The sequence below is a fragment of the Eriocheir sinensis genome, chromosome 34 (genome assembly GCF_024679095.1).
Source record: "Eriocheir sinensis breed Jianghai 21 chromosome 34, ASM2467909v1, whole genome shotgun sequence".
Lineage (NCBI taxonomy): Eukaryota > Metazoa > Arthropoda > Malacostraca > Decapoda > Varunidae > Eriocheir > Eriocheir sinensis.
The window spans coordinates 4532163-4542162 of record NC_066542.1 but is presented as its reverse complement, the minus strand read 5'-3'; the positions used below and the strand labels follow the sequence as shown (position 1 = coordinate 4542162).

Below are 10000 nucleotides of genomic sequence, written 5' to 3'. Positions count from 1 at the left end.
CCCTGACCTTTCTTAACATTCCGCCCGCTCTCGCTGACTTCCAACCTCCCTCCCTCTCCCTCTCTTTCCACGCGAGATTCAACTCACTTCCATACACAATTATTGGTCTCTTATCTCCCCTTTCTTCCCTTCCTTCCTCCTGCCTTCAATCCCATAGCTTCCCAGTAATGGCTATACTTATGCGAGATTCTTTCTACTTCCACAAATACAATTATAGGCCCTGTTATTGCTCTCTCCTCCCTTCCTTCCTTCTGTCTTCAATACTTTAGCTTCTTCTTATCTCCCTAATGCCTGTACTTATGCGAGGGATTCTTCACATTTACACAAAATCAATTACTTGGCCTCTCATTCTTCCGTTCTTTCCACCAGCTCTCAATCCCTTAACTTTCTCTCCTTCCTTTCCTTCCTTCTGTCTTCAATACCTTAGCTTCTTCGTATCTCCCTAATGGCTGTACTTATGCGAGAGATTCTTTACACTTCCACAAAATCAATTTCTTGGCCTCTCATTCTTCCTTTGTCTCCTTTCTCCCGCTCTCAATCTTTTAACTTTCTCTCCTTCCTTTCCTTCCTCCTGTCTTCAATAACCTAGCTTCTTCCTATCTCCCTAATGCCGGTACTTAAGGGGAAAGGTTCTTCAATCCTCTCTATGTAAAGTTAGTGCCGTGATATTATGCTCTTCCTTTCCCTCCCCTGATCCTCTCCATATACGGTTAATGCCCTGATATTATGGTCTCTCTTGCCTGCTCTGACCTTCCGCTCTTATGGTCAATGTTGCTCTTAGGGGTTTTCAGATATAATGAGTATTGTTCTCTGGTATGGCTCTCTTTCCTTTCCCTGACTTTCATTCCTTTTTTTATCTTCCTTTCTTTCATTTCCTGCTTTTCTTCCTTCTTCCATCTTTCTTCCAACCTCTCCTTTATGCTTCCCTCCCTCCATCTTTCCCTATCCTTCCTTAATTTTCTGCCTTCCTTTCTTTTTTTGTATTCCTTTCCTCCCTTCTACAATCATTACCTAGCCTTCCCTATCTGCCTATCTCCTTCCCCTTCCCTTCATTCATTCATTCCCTGACCTTTCTATCCTGCCTCTCCTTTCCTTTCTTCCTTCACTAACTATCTTCCCTGTCTCCTTCAATCAATCCTTCCCTGACCTTCCTTATCTGTCTATCTCCTTTCCCTTTCCTTCCTTCCCTGACCTTCCCTATCCTGCCTCCCTTCCTTTCCTCCCTCCCAACTTCACTCTCTCCCTCCCTCATCAGTCGTCTCAATACACAAAACACCACCTTCACATAGAACAGCTGGATTAAGTTGAGTGAATTCAACACAGTGAGTGAACTTCAACACAGGTGACTGACTTCCCCGCTATGGACCTAGTTTTTTTGCTAGACCTGCTGTTCCCTGAGGCTCCAACTCCTCCTCCTCTTCTTCCTCGTCCTCCTCCTGGGTTGAGCTACACGACACCCGGCAACGCTTAGAAGGCTCATCTCTGGCGTGACTCCGTGTCGTAATTACGGGGCGGGTGTAGGGGGTAGGGATGTAATAACGGGGTCATGCTCTGATGCCGTACCGTACAACCACCCCCCTTAAAGCAGGCTTCCTCCCCCTCTCTCTCCCTCCCTTTCTCCCTCCCACTGTCTGCATCACCCCCCTCTCCCTCCCTATACGCAAATCCCCTTCCCCTTCCTCTGTCCCCGCATACGCAGTCTACCTTTCTCCCCTTCCTCCTCCCCCCCTCTCTCTCCTTCCCTCTATGCATCATCCCCCTTCCCCTTCCTCCCTCTCCCCCTACACGTACATGCATATTACCTCTCCTTCCTCCTCTTCTCTACCTCTCCCTCCCTTTCTTCCCTTCCTGCCCATTCACCCCCTCTCTCCCTCCCGCTGTCTGCATTATCCCCTTCCCTTCCTCCACCGCCCTTAACATGCTAACACTCCCCCTTCCTCCCCTTCATCACTACACCCTTTCTCCCCCTCCCTACCCCCATCAAGCAGACTACCACCACCTTCCTTCATTCCCTTTCTTCCCCTCCCTCCCACTGTCTGTATCATCTCTCTTCCCTTCCCTCCCCTTCCCTCTCTCCTCCCACCTACTGTCATCACACACACACACACACACACACAGCTGGCGGAAGTTGAAGTATTGTGTAAGTCTCGCCCTGCTTGACACCCATAACAAACAGGAGACTTATTCCTGTTTGTGTGTTGGCCTGTTCCTTTTTTACGCTGTCCCTGTTACTGTTAATGTTGGGTTGTATTTACTGGTATGTACGTGGGGGCAAGATAAGTGTGTTGCTAAATTATGGAAGACCCCGAAACACGATTCTCACGTAATATAGATAAAGAAAGATACGGAAAGTGATTATGTGTATGGCTGGAGAGGCGACTTGCAATACTCCCATCTTGCAAGAGTCTAGGGCGGTGTCACGCAAGGTAATTTTCCGGTAGGTCTATCATGCGTGGAACCGATGACAGATGGACAACCGAAGTAAGAGTAAGAGAGAAGAGAGAGAAGTCAGAGTGGTAACCCAGAAACTATAAGAAAAGTCAAAAAAACGATTCATATTCTCAAGACGCTTTTGGCTCTAACAATAGCTATTTTCTGCTTCCCTCCCTCCATCTTTTCCTAGCTCTTCCTTAATTTTCTGCCCCCCTTTTCTCCTACCCTTTCCTCCCTTCTACAATCAATCACTCTCTAGCCTTCCCTATCTGCCTATCTTCTTCCCTTCCTTCCTTCCTCAATCGGGTTTTCATAAGTGGTTGGTGCAGAAGCATTGGCACTTTCCTTAGCCTCATAAAACTGACATTACCTCTACGAAAGCCTTATCAGAAATGGGTGTGCAAGTCTAGAAATGTTTGAGAATATGGGAGTGAAAACAAAATCCAATAGAGATGTGACATTACACCATTTGAGAGAGCGTTTTTACCTCCTTCCCTTCCTTCCTTCCACTCTCAAGATAATTTATTCACCATCCTTCCACCTCTTTCATTATGTATTTCTTTCCTCCCTCCTTCCTTCCTTCCTTCCCTTCCTCTCTCAAGATGATTTATTCACCATCCTTCAATCTCTTTCATATCCCTCCTTCCTACCTTCTTTCCCTTCCTCTCCCAAGATGATCTATTCACCATCCTTCCATCTCCTTCTTTATTTCTTTTCCCTTCCCTCCTTCCCTTCCCCTCTCTTTCCCTTCCATCCATCCCATACAGTCAGTACCTCCACTAGCCTATAATCTAGTTCTTTTGTCCCAGCCTTTCCGCACTCCCTTTCTTTCCCTCGTTTCCTCTTATTTTAATTTCCTTTCCCTCTACGCCCTAATCTTCTAAAAGGGATGTTCATTGTAATCTAGTGGTATTTCGTGCGGTTCCAGAGAGAGAGAGAGAGAGAGAGAGAGAGAGAGTCATTCTTCTTTTCTAACTTCACTCAAACATTATTTAAGGTGACAGCAGCTGCAGGGAAGGGAAGGGAAAGGAAGGGAAGGGAAGATAAAGAAAGGGAAGGGAAGGGAAAGAAAGGTAAGGAAACTGAAAGGGAAGGGAAGGGGAGGGAAAGGAAGGGAAAGGAAAGGAAGAGAAAGGACAGAGAAGGAAAAGGAACAGAAGTCACGGTGGCAACCTCTCTCTCTCTCTCTCTCTCTCTCTCTCTCTCTCTCTCACACGCCCGCCTTTACAGAGCATTTTCCCGTCTACTGGCATCCCTTTATCACCGCTTTATTGTCCCTTCACTTTCTTTCCCCTTTGGTCCGTGTCATCCCCTGTACCACGGCATGTCTAGACTAGGAGGAGGAGGAGGAGGAGGGGGAAGAAGGGGAAAGCTGAGGCTACTCCCTTTGACCCACGTGGTAAATATCAGTGGGAAGAATGCACGAGGAAGGGCGGTACGAATTTCATATCCCAGGGACCAGTGTGTGAGTGGCTCAGGTCGGGTGGGAGCTCTGACGTAATGGTGTGTGTGGGGGATAAAGCCTTAGGATAAAGAGCTTGGAGACTAATGTATTGCCGTGTCTTTAGGAGGGAGTGAAAGCTGAAAGGCAAGCATTTTGAGACCCACCACCACCATTACCACTACCACCACTGAGGCTGCATGTGTATATATATCGCTTCCCCTTTTTCCTTCCTTCCTTCCTTCCTTTTTTCTTCCTGTAACCTTCAGAAGACCTCCAACTTCGCTAGCTCAGCCCCCAACCACCTCTCTCCATTCCTCTACCTCCCTATCACCACCTTCAATCCTTAAATAGCAACGGAACCTCCTAAAATGTCATTCAAACCTCTATTCTGTCAACAAAACCCAATATATGTCAACCAAACCCTTTCAATGTCAACCAAACCCCTTAACTGTCAACCAAGCTCCTTAAAATGCAACCAAACCCAATTGAATGTCAACCAAACCCTTTAAATGGTATCCTAGCCCCCCTACGCTGAGGAAATCAACATACTATTCCTTCTTGCCAGAAAACTCTGCCTCAATTCAAGAGATGACCGCCAGCCTATTCAGAAAAGCAATATCAACGGTGCCAGGCCATATCTGAATACGTAATAAGGGCAAGGCTAACATCACAACGCCACTCAGTACTAAAACAACCAAGGACAGCGAGAGGGGGATCCTGCATATCATTGGCAATGTTATCAATAATGTTAATCCTCTGAGTGTCCCGTGAAATATATAAATGGAGTTTCAATATTGGTTTTGTCTGTGTGGTGATTGGTAAATGTAAAAGGTTGATATGTATGTGGATGCGTTGGGTTGCTGGCTGGCCGGTTATTCAGTGAAGGGAATAAGTTACTTTGGATAAATGCGTGATCCTGTTATGGCTAGGCTTCTGGCAATCTACCTAAGCCAATGGAACTATATAGGCAGTTACCAAATGGTCTCTCTCTCTCTCTCTCTCTCTCTCTCTCTCTCTCTCTCTCTCTTCATATAATATTGCGCACTTTACTAACGAGAGAGAGAGAGAGAGAGAGAGAGAGAGAGAGAGAACGTAGGTTTACAGAGGCCATCAACTTCATTCTTTATGTGTGTGTGTGTGTGTGTGTGTGTTTGTGTGTGTGTGTGTGTTCAAGCATGCCACATTCCCTTACTAGCACGAGCAAGCAAGGAAAAAAAAAAAATAAGCAGCATTCAGGCCATTGTTCTCTCCCTCCTCTCCCCTCTCCCTCTTCCTCCATCCCTTGCACCATCACCCAACCAACCAGCCTCTCCCTCTCACCCCAGTCCACCCAGACCCAAGGGAAGGCTGGGTGGTAGTTCATTCATAATTTAGCAACGTCTCACTGGGCCACGGGATAATAAGACTCAATGTAGGAAGGGTATGAGATGCGTTGGACAAGCTTGCTGCTATGGTGATGGTAGTGGTGGTGGAAGTGATGATCTTGCTACAGTATATTATGGTTAAGGACGAATCTATATTGTTCTGGTTAGGGATGTTGAATACGTTGGTAGGATATGGTGATGGTGGTGGTGGTCTTTCTATGGTAAATCTACAGCAACCAGCATCAACCAAATGTAGACGAAACCATATTATTCTGGTTAACTTACTGATGCGTTATGAAAGAGTCTGCTAACCGTTTCTGGCGTAAATAATTAATACTTTGGTTTGTTAGTTTCCCACCCCTTTCCTTCCCCCTTACAAATATTCCGGTATCTTCCTTCTAGGGTTAGCTACAGACCCCACGTGGTTGCTAAACATCTGCATTCCCAAACAGGTTTATTGTGTAGATTCCCTAAGCGTTAGAGGGGGTTAGATTACCACATGAGGGGGCTTTGGTTACACTATGAATTAGCGCGCCCTGGAAGGGTTCTAATTTTAGCTCACCCAGAAAAAAAATTGTCGTGGGTTGGGTCTCCGTGTGTTTGCCTTTCCCAAGCTTTAAGATAACCTACTGCTGATGCTGCTGATGCTGTTTATACTCCTACCACTACTACCTGTTGATGCTCTCTCTCTGGCCCTTACACACACACACACACACATACACAGGGGAGGAGGAGGCGGAGGAGGCATAAAAGGAAGATGGCAAGAAATGAGGGCAAGGAGAAATGAGAGAGAGAGAGAGAGAGAGAGAGAGAGAGAGAGAGAGAGAGAGAGAGAGAGAGAGAGAGAGAGAGAATATCACACAACTCAATGGAAAAGGAAAAAAAAAAAATCTTACCTTGTTGGAGTAGGACGAGGAACACCGTGGCTATGGCGGCGATGTTTTTGGTCATCCTGGTGTGGTGAGTCCCCATCATCGTCATCATCTGGTTAGTGAGTGGTGTTAGCAGCAGCAGCAGCAACAACAGCAGTAGTAGTAGTAGTAGTAGTAGTCCAGGGTTAGTGCAGCCACACTATAGGTCACTAACTACGCACTCGTCACCGGGAATTCGAGGCTTCACTCACTCCCGTCTGACACACACACACACACACGCGGTTAGTCCGTATAAAAGGGAACCTACAGGAAAAAGCAAAACACGTTATTACTTAATTAAACGACCATTGTGTGTGTTAGTGAGACGCAAAGCACTTCAGAGAGAGCAGCGGTTACACACACACACACACACACCACGAGCCTCCAGCACACACACACACACACACACACACATACACACACACTTAAAGGTGAGCTACCGACCTGCTATCTGCTGGTCTGGTGCTCTGCTCACACCAAGAAGACTTCCGTACGAAAATTAAAGGAACTGGAGGCTTAGTAATCACTCAGCATGGAATTGGTAACACGTGACACCTTCGATATGGCTATGCTGACTATGCTGACCCCCAAAGACCCTTTCAGCACGTGATTTTAGCAGTTGACTGGTGGCTTATCAAAACGAAGGCTTGTTATCATAGAAAGCCTAGAATTAAAGGACCTCACTCAGCATGGAATAGATAACACGTGACATCTTCGATATCCCCGTGCTGACTATGCTGACCCTAAAAGACCCGTTCAGCACGTGATTTTAAGAAGTCAACTGGTGGCTTATCAAAACGGGGATTTGTTTGGCGTCATTTAAAGCCCAAAATTGACACAAGCATTTTTTTAGAGCATTTCATTAGAGCATTTCTTTAGAGCCCAGAATTGACACTAGCATTTCCTTAGAGCATTTTAGAGCATTTCTTTAGAGCCCAGAACTGACACTAGTATTTCTTTTGAGAATTTAAAGCCCAGAATCAACGCTTTTTTTTGGCATTTCTTTAGACTGCCATTTCTCTGACCTCCACCGGCTGACCCACACGTCCTCTCTCTCCCACACACACACACAGTTGGTCAACGTTGCTTTTCTGAGTAATACAGATAATTAACGTTGTGGCACGCGAGGTTATGGATACCGATTTAAAAGGGGGGACTGCGTTACTTCGGGCGCTCTATCTAGGCGTGGAATTGAGGTACGGAGGATGTGGAATGACAAGCAACGACTGTCACGGAGTGGAGGTGAATTTGAACGGATTATCTAACGTACACGACACGCACACTCTCTTCCTTTTGACGGTTGGTGGAACACTGAAGGCAGACTCCCGCGCGCTGCCTCGCCCCATGGAAAGGTTGCCAGGCGCGCCATAATGCTTATTACAGCCAAACAAACGACATACAAGCCTTATTTTAATGATAAACTCACTTATACTGACGCAAACATGGATTACAAACACATATATTCCTTTCAATATACGTTTTAAGGCCAAGAAAGCGCAGTATTAATTGCAACTCTGCTCCATAACACTTATTACAGCAAAACCAGTGACATCCCAGCCTTGTATTAATGACTAATTCACTTATAATGACGCAAACATGGATTACAAACACAGATATTCCCTTCAAAGAACGCTTTAAGGCCAGGAAAACGCTGTAATTGCAAGAATATGGAGTGAAGGACAACTCTGCGCCATAACACATTACAGCCAAACCAGCGACTTCCAAACCTTGTATTAATGACTACCTCACTTATACTGACTCAAATATGGATTACAAACACTTATAATCCCTTCAAAGGACGCTTAAAGGCAAAGAAACCGCTGTAATTGTAAGACCCGCTAAGGGCAACCCGCAATGCAGCCAGGCCGTCCAACCGAGTGTCATGTCGCCGGTTAGTCATATACACCAGACGTGATGCATATTCCGTCCCCCGTTACAAGCCATTCACATTAATAACCAGGTATTTGGAAGGGTACGGCGTGGGAGTGACCCCTGGCCCCCCTGTCTGTCTGCTGGCTAGCCGTACCGCATGTCCCTTCCACCGCCAGCACGGCCGATCAATGGGACCCGCGAAGTTGAGTTGCCAAAGTTCGAGGGTTGGGATATTTGTTACCCTCCCGGAACCATGGAAACTGTGCCTTGCTTTGCCCCCTTTCGCCTTCTAATATCTTCGCTTGTGCCTGTTCGTCCTTTTACTCTGTCCATGTATGTTAGAAGTGGATGAAACGATGTAGATAAGCAAGAAAAATCATGGAAACTGTGCCTTGGGTTACCCTCTTTCGTCTTTTTATGTTCGCTTATGCCTATTTGTCCTTTTACTCTGTCCATGGGTGTTAGAAGTGGATGAAGAGATAGAGATAAACAAGAAAACACAGATATAAGGAGTCTACAAGATCCCCAGACGGCCTACACACGGCAGCTCCGGGGTATACATTCAAATCCTTTCTCATACATAAGTCCTTTCCCATACATAATAAATACATCTAACTTCCATTTCAGAGCTTTCAATCGTGTTTGCAGCTACTACACACCTCGTCAATGCTATAATATGCTTTCTTTTTCTGTGTCAGCGCCCCCGACCACCACCGCCACCACCGCCGCTCTCCGCTCACCGCCCCCATTGCACGTGGCCACAGCGGGAGGGAGGGACTCATGACGTCATTCCTGGCCGTGGAGTCCTGGAAAAAAACAAATTCACGAGTCTAACAGAACCTGATTAACCACACCAACCACCAGCATGGAAGTAGACAAGCACTTACTAATGAAAACACGTCTATTCACTGTGTTATAGATAAAGATCAAAGAGATACATATAGGATACGTGAATGTTACATCATGACCGATCAATCCACCGCCACCACCAGGGCTTCCACCTCCACCGCCTCCACATCACAGCAGACCACCGACCGCTCCTGGCAGTGCGAAGTGGAACATTCCAGTCCACCTGAGGCTACGGAGTTCACGCTGGCTAAAACTGAAGCTCATGGCAAACAGTTACTCCCACTCTCTCTATACGGAATGTCAGGGTTCGTATGGTCATGTTTTAATATTTTTTTTGTATGTTTTTCTTTTGTTTTTTTGTTAATTCTGTTCTTTTTGTATTTTGTATGTTTTTTGTTTTTGTTTATTCTGTTCTTTTTGCATTTTGTATGTTTTTCTTTTGTTTTTTTGTTGATTCTGTTCGACCATTCTTTCTCCTCTTTCTCCTTCTTTCGTCTACCATATCTTCTATTTCTTTTTATCTCCCCTCACCCCTATTCCTCCCTCTTCCTCCACCTTCCCTCCCTTTCTCTTTCCCCTTACTCTATTTCTCCTCTTCCATTTCTCTTTCTCCCTGCAAAACGCTCTTTACTTCTTCCTCCCTACCTTCTCTTCTTTTCCTCTCTTACTCCCTTAAAAATGTCTTCTCCATACCTCTCCTTTCTTCCTTGTTTTTACTCTCCCTTCAGCCATCTCTCTTCTCCATAATATACTTCTACTTCCATTTCTCTTTGATCGTCTCCCTCCTCCTCCTCCTCCTAATCCTTCTCCTCGTCCTCCTCCTTCTCCTCGTCCTCCTCCTCTCCCTCACTCCCTAGACATCCCCACGACCACTCACATTCACGTCTCTCATTTCCGTTTCTCCCTCTCTCCCTCTCTCACCCTCCCTCTTCTCCCCATTATAGCCCGAGGATCTCTGTTGTTTTTGCTGTTTAACGTCGTCAATGGCACCGATCAACGTTTTTTTTAGGCGCTCTGGCGAATGTTTTCCAGAGGGTTGCACAATCAAAGCTACCCCGAGATTGGCTGTTCTTTGGGGTGAATTGGTGGCTTGTGGGGGAGCAGGGAGGGTGATGGGGAGATATGGA

At 46.1% G+C, this 10000-nt stretch overlaps 1 protein-coding gene and 1 long non-coding RNA gene across 2 annotated transcripts in view; one reads left to right on the top strand and one right to left on the bottom strand.

Moving 5' to 3' along the window:
* LOC127006941 (uncharacterized) overlaps window positions 1-7472 on the bottom strand; it is a 19289-nt gene extending 11817 nt beyond the window's left edge. The window contains exons 1-2 of the long non-coding RNA XR_007759929.1: window positions 7423-7472; window positions 6138-6416 (exon numbers count right to left, since the gene is read on the bottom strand). This is a non-coding gene — a long non-coding RNA (uncharacterized LOC127006941). The remainder of the gene's footprint in view (window positions 1-6137; window positions 6417-7422) is intronic.
* Window positions 7473-8799: 1327 nt separating this feature from the next.
* LOC127007207 (uncharacterized) overlaps window positions 8800-10000 on the top strand; it is a 9252-nt gene continuing 8051 nt past the window's right edge. The window contains exon 1 of the mRNA XM_050877921.1: window positions 8800-9178. The gene's annotated coding sequence lies outside the window, so the exon portion shown is untranslated. The remainder of the gene's footprint in view (window positions 9179-10000) is intronic.